At 41.8% G+C, this 18,485-nt stretch overlaps 1 protein-coding gene across 5 annotated transcripts in view; it reads left to right on the plus strand.

Moving 5' to 3' along the window:
• Positions 1 to 18,485, plus strand: part of HECW2 (HECT, C2 and WW domain containing E3 ubiquitin protein ligase 2) — a 417,892-nt gene that overhangs the window by 105,204 nt on the left and 294,203 nt on the right. The window lies entirely within an intron of this gene.

Consider the following 18,485-nt stretch of genomic DNA (forward strand, 5'->3'; position numbering starts at 1 on the left):
ATCCTATGTGTCTCCTTCCCATTTCTGTCCCTTCCAGGGGAAGGGCCCTGAGAGGATGCTCAGTGTTGCTGCTGATTTTTTCTGTGAGGAACACTCATGTGTGTAATGCTGGCAGAGTGCATGGGCTTGTGGCTTTTCCAAAGTCATAGTTTTTCTCTGAGCCCAGGGGGATTGCATCTGCAGCATATGACGATGTGAAGCTTGGCCACCCTCCCTGTACTCTGACATAATGAGAAGCTGTGTCTGACTGCTTGGTCCCACTGGCTAGCATTAAAGTGGGGAAACAGGCAAGCAGCTCAGCTGGGGGCTCTGGAGAGCTATGAAAATACCAGTTAGTTTGCATACAGAAATGTGTGACCTCATGTGAGGTCTCTGGTAGAGAGCTTCGAGAGCATTTTCTCACTTTCTGAATTTCTCTTTGCCCTTCTTTTGTTTCTTTCTCTTTCTTTCTTTCTCTCCTTCTTTCTCTCTTTCTTTCCTCCCTCCTCCTCTTTCTTTTTTCCTTCTCTTTTTCTCTTTCTCCCTTCCTTCCTTCCTTTCTCTCTCTCTCTCTTTCTCCCTTCCTTCCTTCCTTTCTCTCTCTCTCTCTTTCTTCCTTCCTTCCCTTTCTTTCCTTCCTTTCCTTTCTTCCCTATTTCTCTCCCCCCATGCCTCCGGCCCTTACAGAATAACAAAAGGCTGCAGTAACTGAGGTCTGGGTTGGATTCTGCCCCCCAAAGAAGTCAACCATCACAAGGACTGTGGTGCCAGAATCTGGATCTGGGATACCATCACACTTTCTATAAAATTTACAGGAGGGCTTCCCTGGTGGCGCAGTGGTTGAGAGTCCGCCTGCTGATGCAGGGGACACGGGTTCGTGCCCCGGTCCGGGAAGATCCCACATGCCGCGGAGCGGCGGGGCCTGTGAGCCATGGCCGCTGAGCCTGCGCGTCTGGAGCCTGTGCTCCGCAGCGGGAGAGGCCACAACACTAAGAGGCCCGCATACCGCAAAAAAAAAAAAAAAGAAAAAAATTTACAAGAATTGCCATGTGATATAGGTGGGGAAATTACAGATGCTGTGTTTGGTATTGGTACGCGATAGGACAGAGTGGTATGATAGAAGACAGCTAGATCTGAAGTGATTCAGGGATTTGTCTTCTTATGTTTTGAGAGTTTCTACTTTTTACTCCTTATACTAGCCTTTTACTTTCTCCTTTATTTTTCGAAATATCTTCCTCTGTCACATTTTTGATCACTATTTTCTTCTTAAAACTCCTTTTTTCATTTTTTAGTTGGTTTTTAAAACCTTGGCTCTTATTGTGGTAAGCCGTCTCCTTCCTTTCCTTATTATCATCTCTCTGGCCACTTCCCTTCCCAGTCTCTTTTCCCGACGCATCGTCCTCATTGTCCCGTTTTGTGCTCACGTTCTCTGCTCTCTGTCCTTGGCCTCATCTCTTTTCTCTAAGCCACCCTTTCTGGAGCCCTCCCCTTCGATCCTTCACAGGTACCTCTCACTCCACATGTCCCCAGTGGAACTCAACATTTTTTCTTTTTCAACTGCTTTTACTTTTGTGATCCTGCTTTTCAGAAACCTGGGAGTTGTCTGGACTCTTTCTCCTCCGGGTAACCACACCCAGTGACTCACCACACCCTAATGGCCCTTCCTCCTTAATAACTGATAACTGACCTCTCTCCTCTTCTACCCTCTCCACACCCCGTGCTGGCTTGAGTTAGACCCGCATCACCTTTGACTTAGAATCCTGCAATAGAACCCCTTACAGCTTCCAGTCTTGTCGCCCACCCAAAGAATAGCCAGAGGACTGTATACCACATTGAATATATAACTTTCGTGCTTGAATCCCTCAATCACTCCCATCGTTTTCACGATGAAGTTGAAACGCTTGAGGGTACATTCAAAGCCCTCTATGTTTTGCCTTCCTTATGCCTTATCAACTTCCTGAGTTGCTGTTCCGCCACACACTTCTCCAGTCCACCAAACATGTTCACACATGCACACACATATGTGCACACACGGAGATGCACAATTACACACTCTCACAGTACCTTCCCTTGCAGATGAACTTTGCCATTCCCTGAACATGCTTTTTGTTTGTTGATTTGGTTTTGGTGACACATTGCTCCTCCTGATTGCTCTTCCTTTGCTTCTTTACCTGCCCGTCGTCTTGTGGTCCTCCTTTTTTTTTGTTTTTATTTTGCACTATGCGGGCCTCTCACTGCTGTGGCCTCTCCCGTTGCGGAGCACAGGCTCCGGACGCGCAGGCTCAGCGGCCATGGCTCACGGGCCCAGCCACTCCGTGGCACGTGGGATCTTCCTGGACTGGGGCACGAACCCGTGTCCCCTGCATCAGCAGGCAGACTCTCAACCACTACACCACCAGGGAAGCCCTTGTGGTCCTCCTTTAAGACTCAAAGTAGGCACCATCTCTTTTGGAGGAAGTGACCTAACATTTTGAGTGTTATTCTGTGCTTTGGTGCTCCCATCACAGCTCTGTTGTAAGATTTATCATTCTGTCCTGTAGTGATTTTTGTACTTGTTTGCTTCTTAACTGGACTAACTCTAAATTAATTGAGGTCACACATCTCTTCATTCATTCAACAAGTATTTGAGTGCCTTCTATGTGTGAGGCATTCTCTAGATGCTGCTTTATTTGTAGTTCTTGGCCATGTACCAAAAGTGTAGTGAATGGAAAATAGTAGGATATCAGTAAATATCAGATTACAATCTGGAAAAACATTTTCATTTTCAGAAAAGAAAATGTTCTGGATTAATGCACCAAACTGTTAGCAGTGCTTAAGTTTGTGGGATTACTGGTTATTTACACTTTTTTTCTTTACCTTTCTTATTTGCATTGAGCATGTGTGTTACATTCACAGTCAGGGCAAAAGCCTTTAAAACGATAAAAAAGAATTAAAATTACAAGGGAAAGTCATCATCAGTTATCTATTTTAAATGACAGAAGCAGATTACAAAATAATATATACAGGAAGAACACAGTTTTGCTTTATGTGTGTTGAAAAAGAGGGCCTTAGTAATAAACCCTCGAGTGTATAGTCAAGTGATCTTCAACAGGAGTGCCAAGGCTACACAGTAGGGAAAGGACAGTCTTTTTTTTTTACAAATTGTGTTGGGAAAACTAGATATCCACATGCAAAAGAATAAGGTTGGACCCTCACCTTACACCATATATCAAAATTAACTTAAAATGGATTAACAACTTAAATGTAAAGTCCTAAAACTATAAACCTCCTAGAAGAAAACATAGAGGAAGAGCTTTATGACATTGGATTTGGCAATGGTTTTTTGGATATGACACTAAAAGCACAGACAACAAAAGCAAAAATGGACAAGTGGGACTACACCAAACTTGGAAAGCTCTGTACAGCAAAGAAAACAACAGAGTGAAAAGGCAGTCTATAGAATGGGATAAAATGGCCTGATCTTTTTTTCCAGAATTTTCTTGTCTGCTTCTCCTGTTTCTCCTTACACATGTGGTTCTCAGTCTTCACTGTGTATTAGAACCATCTGGGAAACTTTAAAACAAAAGAAAACATTACAGATGCCCAGGCCCCATCCCAGAGGCTTTCAGTTTTAATTGGCCTGAGGAAAGCCTGGGATCATCTGTTCCTAAATCACCCCAGCTGATTTTTATTTGCAGCCAGGATGAGAACCCTGCCTTACATCCTGTGCTTTGTACAGGAAGGAATGTCTCATACTTCTTTGGACTCATTGATCCTAGCACAGAACCTAACAAATATCAAATAATTACCACTTCAAAATTTGGAGATTAGTGACTAAAACTGTCTGTTAGGGAAATGCAAAGGCTCCAAATGCCATTTCAGAGTTGTGATGTGATTGGCCTTCTTGCTGGAATCCCTGTGATATTTTAATGCAGAAGGAGTGTGGGTTTGTTACTAAGAAATAGCTTAACAGTGATATCCATAATTCTTCATAATCCTCACCCAGTTCAAGATCTGTGCTTTCCACAACTGCATAGACTACCAGATGCAAACAGTTGGTCTCCGCTGTTCAATTTATAAGGAGAGATTTACAAAATTAATGAATAATAGCTACATCCAGCAAGTGCTTCCTGTGTATTGTTTAAAACCGTTACATGAAGCACCTTACACTCACTATGTCATTTAATCCCCGCAAAACCCTGTGAGTTAGATGCTATTACCACATTTTACAGTTGAGAGGCTGAGTGCCAAGCCCTCACAACAGGTGTCTGCTATCTAATGTAGGATGATGGTGATAGGACACTGTAGAGTCAAAAAATGGAATGGGGCTTCCCTGGTGGCGCAGTGGTTGAGAATCTGCCTGCCAATGCAGGGGACACGGGTTCGAGCCCTGGTCTGGGAGGGTCCCACATTGCCTCGGAGCGACTGGGCCTGTGAGCCACAGCTACTGAGCCTGCGTGTCTGGAGCCTGTGCTCTGCAACAAGAGAGGCTGCGATAGTGAGAGGCCCGTGCACCGCAATGAAGAGTGGCCCCCGCTCGCCGCAACTAGAGAAAGCCCTCGCACAGAAACGAAGACCCAACACAGCCAAAAATAAATAAATAAATAAAATTAAAAAAAAAAAAAGAAAGTGTTAAGTCCAAAATCTTCCAATTCCAATAATAAATTTGATTAAAAAAAATGGAATGGTAGGGTTTTTGAAGTTAGAATTTGCATACATTCTTTGGAAAACTAGGTTGTCAAGAACAATAGGGCTAATATCTCATTTTTGCTTCAAAGAAAGAGTTATCTTTTGAGGCTAAAATTAGCTTAACAGCCGCATAGCACAGGAAGATCAGCTCGGTGGTTTGTGACCACCTAGAGGCGTGGGATAGGGAGGGTGGGAGGGAGGGAGACGCAAGAGGGAAGAGATATGGGAACATATGTATATGTACAACTGATTCACTTTGTTATAAAGCAGAAACTAACACACCATTGTAAAGCAATTATACTCCAATAAAGATGTTAAAAAATATTAAAAAATAGCTTAAAAAATCTTCTAGTTAAGTACTTACTGATTTTAGAAGAGTAATTAGTAGCATTCTGCCATTTTGTCCACTAACAGGTAATGAAGGGGTTTGTAACTGAAGGGCTTCTTGTAATGATCTGTTGATTTGCGTACAAGGCCTGTTTTGTGAAGATGAGCATCTGGCTAACTGCTGAACTGGCATGAAACTTTAAAAATGTCAAGAACATCTAGGGACTTCCCTGGTGGTCCAGTGGTTAAGACTCCGCGCTTCCAATTCAGGGGGCATGGGTTCTGACTGCCGTGCAGCCAAGAAAAAGAAAAAAAGAAAGAACATCTATTTAGCATTTACTAAGTGGCATGTACCGTGCTTAAGTACTTCACATGTGTTATTTTATTTCATCCTTACAAAGACCCAGTGGTGTGGGTACGGTTACCACTATCTGGCCAGTGAAAAAGCCGAGGCCCAGAGAGGTTGAGGGCTTTGCCTAGAGCCACATAGCTCATAAATTGCAGAGCTGGGACTCAAACGAGGGCTGCCAGTCTTCAAAACACATGTTTTAAACCACTATATTAGATTGTAATTCAACATATATTCATATGTTAAGAAGGCCTTGAGTTTGGGAATGGAGAACAAAATCGTAAACTCATTGGGTCTCTTCCTTTGTGAAGGCAGGGATTATTTTTTATACTGTGAAACGTGGAAATAATCTATTATTAAAAAAAGGCTTTGACCCTTTGACTAAGATAGCTTTGAAGGTCTTTTTAATAGCTAGGATTTTATGAAAATAGAGACCTAGTGAATACACGAGATTATTATTTGCACAACGATAAGAGAATTTGGGCAGATTATTTTCTTTAAAAGTACCTCATTTACCCTGAGGCCAAGTATCTGACAACATATCTGTGACAAGAAGCATGCGTGGGTTTATACCCTGGATCCACCTCCACTAGCTGTAAAATGGGGGTTCTTTTACTTACCCCCTAGGGCTTTTGTGAGGATTTAAGGGGTTAGTACTTGCAGAACACTAGGCAGTGCTGGGCACACAGTTCACCCTCAGCACACTCAGCTTTTAGAGAATGTGGAGGACAAAGAAGGCCTTTGTGAAGCCAAAGTATATGTCCCAGAGTTCATGCATTAAAATAAAAGCACATAAGAGTGTGAGGGCCATAGGTGTGACATGAGACTCGATCGATTGGCACCTCTAAGTTTGGAACAGTGATGACATATCTAATTATCTAGTTTCTCACTGAAAAGCAAAAACAGCACCCTAGAAAAGGAAGTGGATGGTTGGCTGTCTGAAATCAGGCTCAGAGGCAGCAGACACAGAAAAATAAAAAGTGCAGGAATTCCAGAAGCAAAATAGTTTGAGGTTATCTAATGTACGGACAAGAAATTCTGAGTAGGCCTCTTAGAAGAGACAGGTGTTAACACATGCTGCAGTTGAAGGACCACATTTTAGGTAGAGTGGTTCTGGACCATTAACTTGGGAAATGCTAGGTGAAAGAGGAATTGGTTTGTCTAATTTCCTTGTAATGTTGTCAGGTATACAGGAAAGGAAAAGAAAAAAGGCCTTGTCTGCTATCTTATTAAAATAGTAATGTTTTCTTCTGATTGGAGATTAATTATTAGTTATAGAAAAGCACAAGAGGATAATAAATTAACCTACCCTTCTACCACTTGTCTGGTATGTGTCCAGACAGTCCTTTTTTAAGGAATACACACATACGTATACATATACACACACGTATAATATATGTATATAAAATATACATTTAAAAGGATATATGTATATTATATGTATATAGATATATATTATGCATATTAAAATATATTTAATATATAAAATATATTTTAGGAATATATAAGCAATATATGTATGTATATAACATACATTAAATATATATACACATACATAGGTAAATAAATATATAATATGTGTTTGGGAATATATATGTACATTTTATATGTATGTATATAAAATACACATTTTCAGAAATATATACATATATGTATATTATGTTTAAAATATATATGATATATAAAATATATATTTAAGGAACATATATGTACATTTACATGTATGTATATAAAATATACATTTTAAAAGAAATATATATACGTATGTACATATAGTAGTCACTGGAGGTTATGTCAAAGCACCCATAAAAAATCCTTTGGATCAATCATAAAAGGAAGTGTAGAAGATATTTTGTGTGTCACATGGGAAGAACTTTTTATGCACATTAAAGTTGGAGAATACTGAGCCAACAGGTTCCCAGTTGCCCATCCAGAAACTGACTTGCCTTCAACAACAATGCCGTTGAACAGCACTGCCCAGGAAAGCCTGCCTGGGCAGCTGGGAACCTGTAGGCTTTGTGACTGGAGTGAAGGCTGCCCATGCTGTGTGCTGTACAGAAGCTCTAGGATCTAGTCATGGAAAGTAGCTCATTCCTTCCCCTTTACCTCTCCTTTCATTCCTGTTTCCTACTCTTTCTTTCAATATGGTTGCACGATTTATCAGTTATAGTCCGTGGTTCATTAGATTTGATGCTTATTAATTTTCTGTCCTTAAATTACTACCTATGTGTAACTAACACATGAAAGATACTGATGAAAAATTAAGTGCTGTCAGGATGGAGGAAGCATCGATGTTGTTCAGGTCTGGTTTGTATAACCCCTAGCCTAGAGCCTGGCACAGAGTAGGTATGTGTTATGGGCTGAATTGTGCCCCCTTCAGAATTCACATGTTGAAGTCCTAACCCCCATTACCTTAGAGTGGACTGTATTTGGAGATAGGGTTTTTAAAGAGATAATTTTGTTAAAATGAGGTCATTAAGGTGGGCCTTGACCCATATGACTACTATCCTTATAATAAGAGGAGATTAGGACACAGTCACACACAAAGGAAAGACCAAGTGAAGACGAAGTAGAAGGTGGCCATCTACAAGCCAAGGAAATTGGCCTCGAAAGAGTGAACACTGCTGCACCTTGATCTCAGATTTCTATCCTCCAGAATTGTGAGAAAATAAATTTCTGTTGTTTAAGCCACCTAGTCTGTGGTACTTTGTTGTGGCAGCCTAGCAAACTAATACAGTATGTCACAAACATTTGTTGAATTAATGATTGTCTTTTGAATTCCTCTGCTGACTTTTAAAAATTATAATGGTTGCTGAATGACTTTAACTGGGTTGTGACATTTTCTTGATAAAACTTTTCGATATGGTGAGGCAGTGACCTTGCTTATTCTAGAAAAGTATAAATATACCTTCCAAGTGGGAGTCTAATTAGGAAGCGGTAGAGAAACAGATGCTGTCTCACTGAAGGCCCTTTACATAGGCTTTAGGTTGCTGAACTTTGTGCTTCAAAGACCCTCCCCTGTGTTCAAGTTTAATATACATTTCATTGATATGTTTGTACTTCTTTTCCTCCGTGAATTTCTTCAGGCTACTAGCCTGCTTGTGTTTAAGAATCGTTTTTCCTAAGGTCAGTGGCTTCAACTTGGAAACCTTAAATTGAAGTGTAATAAGAATTAATTTTATTCCTAAAGGCATTGCCTTACATCTTAGGTCATTTAAAATACACATTAATGCAACTGTGAAATAGGTACCTAGACAAAGGAAATGACAGGCATTTAAAATAATATGTGAAAGCACTGATTTCTTTTCCTGACTTTGCTTATGAATTTGTTATATCTCTTAATTTCTTGAAAAATGAGAGTGAGGTGAGAGTGATGTCCTCAGGTTTCCGGTGTGTTCTGAATGTCTTTCCAGTTGGTGTTGGCCCCTGAGACTGTGCTGTCCTCCTCTGCTCCAGGGAGCATCTCCATGTTAGGTACTTACCTATTGTGCTCATGCAGCTGATACACTGGCCTGTGGGCTCCTTGATGGTGAGGATATTGTCCTATTGGAATTGCAGATCTCCCTTGACTCTACCAAGTGGCTTCCATGTAATAGGTGCTTGCTGTGCACTTGAATGAGCGAATGAGGCACTTGGCAGATGTGAAAATACTTTTGGGTCACCTAAGTGAGTCACTTCGTAAATTGCTTCTTAAAGATTCTATATAGTAGCCAAGTTGCCTGAAATAGTTTAGAAGTGTTATACAATTACAGATGCTCTGAATAATTTTAGGTTAAGATAAAAATGAGGTTCTTTAAACTTGGAAGGTTAGGCAACCAACCTAAAGACACCTTGCAAGCTTACCTGGATTGAGATTTGTGAAGAACATGCAAGGTAATGCTATACTTACAATTAAATATTTTAAAAATGAAACAAATTTAACTCAGTGCTCATAAGTTCATCTTTCATACTCTCTAACAGCAGCCATGCTTGCTGTCAAAATAATATGAAAAGAGAGTGTGAGTCAAAAATGATGCCATTGTTGTAATATATAAATTGCTTATTTACGGATACATTTTGCTCTGGCCAAGTCTTAAAAGACAATAATAAAACCTTCTTTAATCAGCTGATATAACTGATAATCAGATATCCCTAGTGTTCTCATTATATCCTCAACTTACGTATCGGGGATCTAATATATATACCATATAAGATATTGCTAGGGGGTAAGACACCACAATTTTGTAAAAATATTGCCATACTTATGGGACATCATTCATAAATATTAAATTTACAACTCTAGAATGAAGGCAGAGTGAATATTATCTTTAGAGATGGGGAAATTGATGCCCATTGAGATGATGATATGCTCGAGTACATTGGCTAGTAACTGACAGAACTGGAATCTGAACTCCCATTTCTGTTTTTAGTTCCACGGTCTTTCCACCAGTTCCACCTTTCTAAAATAAATGGCATATTTATAAGGAAAGTGGCTCCTAGGTTTAATCTGAGTGGAGTTATAAATACATGTAATCTCTGCATTAATATTAGTGTTCAGCACTGTAACAAACACCAATAGTTCCTAAATTTTCAAGACAGGATTTAACTTAGAGAAAATAATAACTTGTATAATAATGGGATTTTAATTTATTTTATATTAAAATAAATGTACTTTATAATGTCTTGTGCAAGAGGATCTACCAACCTGTGAAAACCTGTGCACTTCTTAAATACTGCCATGTAACCTGGATGCTTAATAACAAAAAAGCTTAGTTCACACAGTTGTCCTTTATTAGACCTGAAGACTGAACTAATGAAAGCCACCAAAAAAAGTTTTCTGTCTTGGTACAAACTTCCAGAATTCTCTCCCAGTGGAGTCACAAAAGGTGCACTTAATTCCTCTAGCAACATGTAACAACACATTTGAAATGTTGTCTACCAGGAAAGCCCATTAGGGACTCATTGCCCAGGGTTTTTATCAGGGCTGGTCACGTCGGCATCCTCTGCTTGGCACGTACTGAAATCCCAGACTCCCAGGAGGAAGGCAGGTTGTCAGCATAAACAGTGTTGTTTGCATAAATAATTTTGACAAAGTGAGCCATTCTAATCAGGAAATGATGGGAACCTCCTGAAATCCAAGTTTCAATGTACCAGCCAAGGGGCCAACCTTGTAAACTCACCTTTCAAAGGACAGCACTCTCAGGACTGTAAGGCTGACTCTTTCTTCACCCAAGATATATTTCAGCACAGGGAAGAAAAATAACTTTCATTTCCATTAGACACATAGCTGGAGGAATGTGAACCTGGAGCTGTAGGCAACCCATAATACCTTCACTAAAAAGTGTATCATCTTGGGATTGACCCAATAGAAGAAAAAAAAGAGAGATGGAGAAAGAGAAACACATTCTGCTGAGCCCCTAGATACAACCATACCTGCAGCTCAAAGCTTCCCTGGGTGCTTGTTTTGTGAGTCAATAAATTCCCTTGTTTTATCTAGAAAAAAAAGTTTTTTGTTCTAAAGTTTGTGGAAATACCAAATGGAAGATGTTTGTTATTATTATTATTATTTTTTAAAATAAATTTATTTATTTATATTTTTTATTTTTGGCTGCGTTGGGTCTTTGTTGCTGTGTGCGGGCTTTCTCTAGTTGCGGTGAGTGGGTGCTACTCTTCATTGCAGTGGGCAGGCTTCTCATTGCGGTGGCTTGCTTTGTCGCAGAGCATGGGTTTCTAGATGCATGGGCTTCCGTAGTTGTGGCACACGGGCTCAGTAGTTGTGGCTTGCAGGCTCTAGAGCACAGTCTCAGTAGTTGTGGCTCACGAACTCAGTTGCTCCACGACATGTGGGATCTTCCTGGACTAGGGCTCGAATCTGTGTCCCCTGCATTGGCAGGTGGATTTTTTTTTTTTAATAACATTTTTTTTTTAGCTTATTTATTTATCTTTATTTTTGGCTGCATTGGGTCTTCATTGCTGCCTTGGTGGTCTTTCTCTAGTTGCAGTGAGCAAGGGCTAGTCTTTGTTGCGGTGCACAGGCTTCTCATTGTGGTGGCTTCTCTTGTTGCAGAGCACAGGCTCTAGGCGTGCAGACTTCAGTAGTTGTAGCATACAGGCTCAGTAGTTGCGACTCGCAGGCTCTAGAGTGCAGGCTCAGTAGTTGTGGCGTATGGGCTTAGCTGCCCTGTGGCATGTGGGATCTTCCTGGACCAGGGCTTGAACCTGTGTCCCCTGCATTGGCAGGCGGATTCTTAACCACTGTGCCACCAGGGAAGTCCCTGTTTGTTATTATTTAAACATTTGGGCTTATAACTCCTTAGAAATGGTCTTTACCTTAAAGGAGCTTGTGGCATAAAAGGGAAGATAAAAAAAGCACATGAATGCATTTTAGTATAATGACATTTAGTATAAATAAATGATATGGTGGGTAAAGGGGAGATATGGAATGAAATGTTTGTTCTCATTTTAAAGTTTTTATGGAGGATGTATGTCTTTGGCTGAGCTGTCGAAAAATCTTATGGTAAAAGTGAGATGGTTTAGGGTAGTGGTTAAGGGTAGGTGCTCTGGAGTCTGATATCTTGGATTTAAATCCTGGCTCTACCCCCTACTAGCTATGTGACCTTAGATGAGTTACTTAAATCCTTTGGGCCTCAGTTTTGCCATCTATAAAATGGGACAATCAGTGGTACCACTCATGGGGCTGCAAAGAGTTAAGGCATCAATACATACAAAAAACGTAGACTAGCGCTTGGTGCATAGTAGGTGCTCAGAGAATGGTAGTTACATGCGACTGCTGGGGATAGAATTGTGGTGTGGGACAGAAATTTGGGAAGCCAAGAGCAGCTCCATGTTATCAGGTGGTGGTGACAATAACTCAGTTCCCAGGAAGACTGCTGACTTGTTTCAAGTCTTATAGAATATTGGAGAGAGTCAGACCAACCTGGGCTCACACCTTGTCCTGCCATTTACCTGACCTTCAGTTTCCTTGTAGGTTATTGTGTGACCTTAAATAAGATAACCTGTAATTCAGCTCAACAGATATATATTGAGTGTCTTCTGTGTACAGCCAGTTTTTTAGGAGCTGAGGTTATAAAGAGAATCTCGCTTTCTGTCCTGGAGGAGTGTACAGTCTAGTGGTATCAAGTCTGTAACACTGCTTAGGCAAAAAGTAGGTAGAAAGCTAGTGTGGTACCCAGCATGTAGGAGACCCTCAGTGAATGTTATCCTTCCTTCAGTACTGCCTTTATCCAGAGGATCTTTGGAAGAGCAGCTTAGTGCTAGGCTTGCCATGCATCCGTTTAGGGCAGGGGTCAGCAGACTTCTGTAAAGGGCTAGGTAGCAAATATTTTAGGCTTTGTTGGCCATATTGTGTCTTCTGCAATTAATTAACTCTGCTGTTGTAGTGAGAAAGCGGCCGTAAACGGTATGTAGACGAATGCAGCTGTGTTATCAGTGAAGCTTCATTTACAAAAGCAGGTGGCTAGGAGATAACTGAGGTAACCTGACTCTGTCAGGACTGGATTGAAAATGGACAGGCCTGTGGGGAATCTGGATATTGACCATTGTCCTTGACACGCTTTATTTATAGTGTGTCAGTTCATGAAAACACACCTGAAGAAGGAAGGAGTTCTGGTTTTGAAAGAAGTCAGATGTGTTAACATGCCCTGCAACAGGATAAAACTGGGACATTTGGGAAGTGAGAGTGGGGCAGTGGTTGAGCCCCACAGAGGGGTGGTGTAGAGTCTACTGTAAATGTGTTGGCATTTCAACCGCATTATAGAGGTTGGAGTGAAGGTAAAAGAGGATGGTTTTTTTCTATGTATGATGGGTGAAATGGGTTGAAATGACAACCCAGATATTTGAATAAATGTCATTGATTCATAGATGTTGAATTCCAAATGGACCTTAGAGATTGGGTGGTCCAGTCTTGTTTCAGTGATGAAGAAATTGAGGCCCAGAGAGGGGCAGTGACTTGATCAACTTTGATCCTCCTTTTAGTGCTTGGCTGGCTCTTGAACCCAAGTGTCTAGATCTCCTTTCCTCTATGTGTCGTTCAGCAGCACTATGCCTAGAACTTTAGGAAAGACTGAAATGATGATTTGATCCCCATCACTAAAATGCTACTTCTCTAAGTTACAGCTGTCCCCTTCTTTCTAATATAGTGTTTCCATAGCCAGTGAAGTGGGCTGAGGACAGGATTAGGTTGATTTTCTTTTGAGACCACCCTTTTGCCTGTAATACAGTTGGGGCAACTTTTTGCTAGGGTGCCTAACAAACACTTGTCTTTATGTACCATGGCCATTAGATTCATTGTAATGGAGTTTCCAGGACAGGTAAAAATGTAGGCCCAAACAGGTGCCAGCTTGCCGGATGCTGAGCTGAAGTCCTACTTTTGTGCAAGCTGTGAGTCTGTGATTTTATTTACAAACGTTTATGTCAGTCTTTTTCAGTTTCCTGGAAACACTTCTGTCTCTAGATGTATTTTTATAGCCTTGGCTGCATTCCAAGATGGTCGTTTAAGGTGGGTCAGCCTTGAACAAAAGTGGTTGATAACTCAATTTTATACCTAAATTCCAGAGAACAAAGAGGGGAGCAAGGAAAAGGAACTGAAGAATTATGCTAGCTCAGCCAGGGCAATCTCACTTTAGCGTGATGCAGTCTCGAAAGCCTGAACAAAGCATCATCTAGGGCAGAATTCCTAATTAAATGAATGAACTCAGCAGATATTGGACTGTTTACCATGTAGCATTTGAAAATATGCTGGACTCTGTGCCAATAAGTTATTAATATTAACATTATGACTTATTTCACAAGATGTTAGACTAATACCGTATAACTCTTGCACATGCAACTTAAGGCAACTGATACATATTATACTATTATTAAATTTATAATGGTATTAGCAGTCATTTTAGTATTCAGTTTAGTAGTCATGAGGCATTGTTGGTTAATGGTTGTTGTGAAAATAGTGTCAGTGACTATGGGTTCACCTGCTTTAGACACAGGATGGACATCTGCATCTGGGAGTTTTATTTCTAATGTTTAAAATCATACCTTTGGAGCTGGAGGAGTTTTCAGAGATCCTATAATCCAGCATCCTCTTGTTACAGATGAAGAAGCTGGGGTCCTAGAGAGGTTAAATCATCTACCTGGAATCCTGTACATCTAATTAGTAGCAGAACTGTGACAGACAGCCCAGGTCTATTCTTAAGAAGGGAGGAATAATTAGAATTTTTTTTTCCTTTTGGGATGGGAGAAGATTTTACGAATGCTATCACTTTCTCTACACTAGTTTCCTGAAGTCAGTCTTTGTATACTGTTTTCTCCAGATCCTGACATGTAAACCAGCTTTACTCCTTGCTTCTAAGTATTATAAAAAAAATCAGGAGGGATTTTTGTAGTGCCTACACGTGCAAAGCACCAAGTAAGTAGCCTTGGTGAAATCAGTAAGGCAGCACTGATCTTAAGGATTTACAAGGAGCCTTGCCCTTCTCTACCCTGAAGTGGAGAAAAGGTCAAGATGGCAGCAGACGGTGAAAAATTTCAGACTCGAAGTGTGGTTCTGTAGCCTGAAGGCAGTGAGAGGCAGCAAACAGTGAAATTGTTTGTTGGATCCCAGGACATACAACACAAGCCTGGAGTGGAAGAAGAAGCATGGGTTTGCCATGGCCAGGATTGGAAGGGCAGGGCCTGGGTCCTGCTGGGGCAAATTAGGGCACGAATGTATGAATTGAAAAAGGTTTACTCAAAGAAATTTAGCTGAGGAGATGAACCAGCACCCTTTTTAGGAGAAGCCTTGATTCTTGAGACTATACTTTTCATGGGGCGGTAAAGGAAAGGAATCGGGATCTGTGAATTTGGCAGCTGGGAGCAGAGGAACAGAATAGGGAGGATGGTGGATGGGAATGGTGAGCTCCCATTAGGTGATGTCCTGCAGGCATCTGGTTGGGCAAAAGGAGTAATCTAGTCCAGAGTAACTGAGCTGAGTGCGGTCAATAGCAAGGTGTTAAAAAGGTTCCTCATCACCTCAGTAGTAATAAAAATGGAATAGATGGTTACTGTGAACCAGGCACTGTATCAAATGCTTTTTCACGGTATTGTTACATCTCATAATCCTCCAACAACTTAATGAAACAACTGCCATTATTATTTCCTGTGTTAGAGGTGAGAACATGCAGCCATTGGATCTTACTCAAAGTTTTGTTGCCCAGTCTCAGAAGAGATGTCTGAAACCGGGAAGTATGATCCCAAAGCTTGGACCCTTAACCATTATGCTTTTATGCCTCTTTAACTGTAACTACAATGCTATGATCACATCTAGAAAATGAACAGATCCTTAATTTCATTAAATATCTTGGTCTCATAAATGTTATAATATCTTTCCCCCATAAGGATTCAAAAACTTCCACACAAGGCCCACGTATTGCAGTTGGTGGATATGTCCTTTAAGTCCCTTTTAATCTAATGAGTGCTTTTCCACCTATTTTTTTAATAAATAAATAAATTTATTTATTTATTTATAGCTGCATTGGGTCTTTGCTGCTGTGGGCGGTGTTTCTCTAGTTGGGGCGAGCAGGGGCCACTTTTCGTTGTGGTGCACGGGCTTCTCACTGCAGTGGCTTCTCTTGTTGCGGACCACAGCCTCTAGGCGCGTGGGCTTCAGTAGTTGTGGTGCACGGCCTCAGTAGTTGTGGCACGTGGGCTCAGTAGTTGTGGCTCAGAGCACAGGCTCAGTAGTTGTGGCGCATGGGCTTAGTTGCTCCGCGGCATGCAGGATCTTCCTAGACCAGGGCTCGAACCCGTGTCCCCTGTGTTGGCAAGTGGATTCTTAACTACTGCACCACCAGGGAAGCCCTCTTCCACCTATTTTTTTCTTGTAGTTTAATTTTGGAAGGAATCAAGATATTTGTCCTATTAGAGTTTCTCACAGTCTGGATTTTGCTGACTGCATTCCTCATGGTTAGTTTAATATGGCCCTCTGTCCCCCATATTTCTTGTAAATTGGTAGTTGGTTCTGGAGGCTTGAATAGATCTAGGTTGATTTTTTTTTTTTTTGGCAAGGCTACTTGGTACTTTCAGAGGAGGTGGTGTGTTCTCATATGATAGATTCTGAAAGTCTGTAGGAAAAGGAACATGTAACTCCAAGGTGCTATCAGTTTTCTTGGGGAAAATGTGTCCCACTGCTTGATGGAAAAGGTCTGGAAAACCTTTACCCCACCCCACTAGGCTGGGTTGAATGCTTTTCTTTTGTGCTTCCATGGCAAATGGTTCCATAGCACTTACCAAACTAAATTTTCCATTTCTGTGTCTATCTTCCCCGTTTCAATGCACACTCTTCAGGGGACTGTGTAATTCTTGAATTTTGTAACATAGAGCATAACGCCTGGCATGTAGGCACATAAGATTCGTTAAATCTATTGAATAAATAAATGAATGGAGATAAATGCGTCCTTGAAGCAGGTTTCAGTCTGTGGTTATTGCTATGCTTGGTCAGCTGTCGATGTTGTCAGTGTTTGGGTACTAGGGCTTGGAAATGAGGAAAACAGGAATGCTTCTTTTAGTTTGATTATGAAATCAATACACATTGTGGAAGTTGCTTAGCCTTTAGAATCCCAGTCTAAAAATAATTGGTTAATTAAAGAGGAACCTTTATTTTCTTGAGGTAAGTTATTAAGTTATAGCTATAGGCAAAACGGGACTGTTGCTTGTTGGAGCTGTGGCATACCCAGTGACATTTAGAAGAAAACAAAAAGCAAGAGAAGCAGGCTGGCTTTATGGGTGTACGGCTAGTTCAGTCACACAAGGGGGGGTCCCACGAGAAGGGCTCCGTCCTTGAGGTGAAGTGCTTTGTAGTTGCTCTCTTGAAATTCTTGATAATTTTACCTTTGAATTTGTAGTTTATGAAGGTGAGTCCAGTGGGACAGTGGAGCATGTCCAGGAGCATGGAGCCCAGCTCCCTGGGACAGATACTTGGTAGGCTGCTCCCTCACCTCCTGTACCCTTGTCCGGCCTGGGCTGTTCCTGTCTCGACCATCAGACAACCACTATCCGGCCTGGGAGTCTGGGTGCAGGGAGCGTCAGGGTCCAATAAGCACACCGTGTGGTGTCTTGGTACGAGGCACGGTGGTGGTCATTCCCACCCTGGGCTGACAGCACCACAGTGCTGTCAGCAGGTCACTCAGTGGAGTGAGCCCCTCGCCCACTCCTAATTCAGGTACTGAGTGTGCCCCGACTTGGGGGTTGCAGATCTTTGGGATGCCCTGTCCACTGTGGGTTCGGCACATGCCACATTGCAAGGGGAGATGCCTGCTTGACTTCACTGCCCCTACCCCAGACCCTGTCAGTCCAGCCAGGGAGGGAGCTGGTGGCAGAGGGAACCTGCTAGCTGGTGGGTTGCACACGTATGCCAAGTTATGGGACAGGGCCCTTGGGTGCCTGTGACGGTCTGTACTGGCCCAGTGAGTATCTCTGTACTCCAGGGAGTGGATATTAAGTGCCAAATTAAGAAAAACACCTCGACAGGTTGAGGGGAGCGGGGGGAGAGAGAGAGAAGAAAGAGAAAGGATGGAAGAAAGAAAAAATTTTATATTTTAGAATTTTGTGGCACGTGGGCCTCTCACTGTTGTGGCCTCTCCCGTTGCGGAGCACAGGCTCCGGACGTGCAGGCTCAGCGGCCTTGGCTCACGGGCCCAGCCGCTCCGCCGCACGTGGGATCCTCCTGGACCGGGGCTCGAACCCGTGTCCCCTGCATCAGCAGGCGGACTCTCAACCACTGCGCCACCAGGGAAGCCCCTATATTTTAGAATCTTAATGGCACTTTTATCCCACTTTTTGAACAAGGAGCTCCACATTTTTATTTTGGATTGAGCCCTGCAAATTATGGAGCTGGCCCTGAAGGAAAGGTAGTTAGAAGGCATATGGAATGAGGGGGAGCTTGGTCATGGTGCAGCCAGCTCTCTCCATGGGGAGGGAGTGTGGCCAATTGACTTGGATTCTTATAGGAATGATGTTTCCTTAGCTGTCTTGTCTGAGGTACATTTTGTAAGGACATCTAAGTCCCGTTTTCTTTGATTTCAGTACTCACCAAAGCAATCTTAGGATTATGATTTGTCTCCCATGAGCTTAGCTATGGGAGAGAGTAGAGTGATCAGGTGAACTTTAAATTTTTTAATACCTAATACTCAGT

This window comes from Globicephala melas, chromosome 7 (genome assembly GCF_963455315.2).
Source record: "Globicephala melas chromosome 7, mGloMel1.2, whole genome shotgun sequence".
Lineage (NCBI taxonomy): Eukaryota > Metazoa > Chordata > Mammalia > Artiodactyla > Delphinidae > Globicephala > Globicephala melas.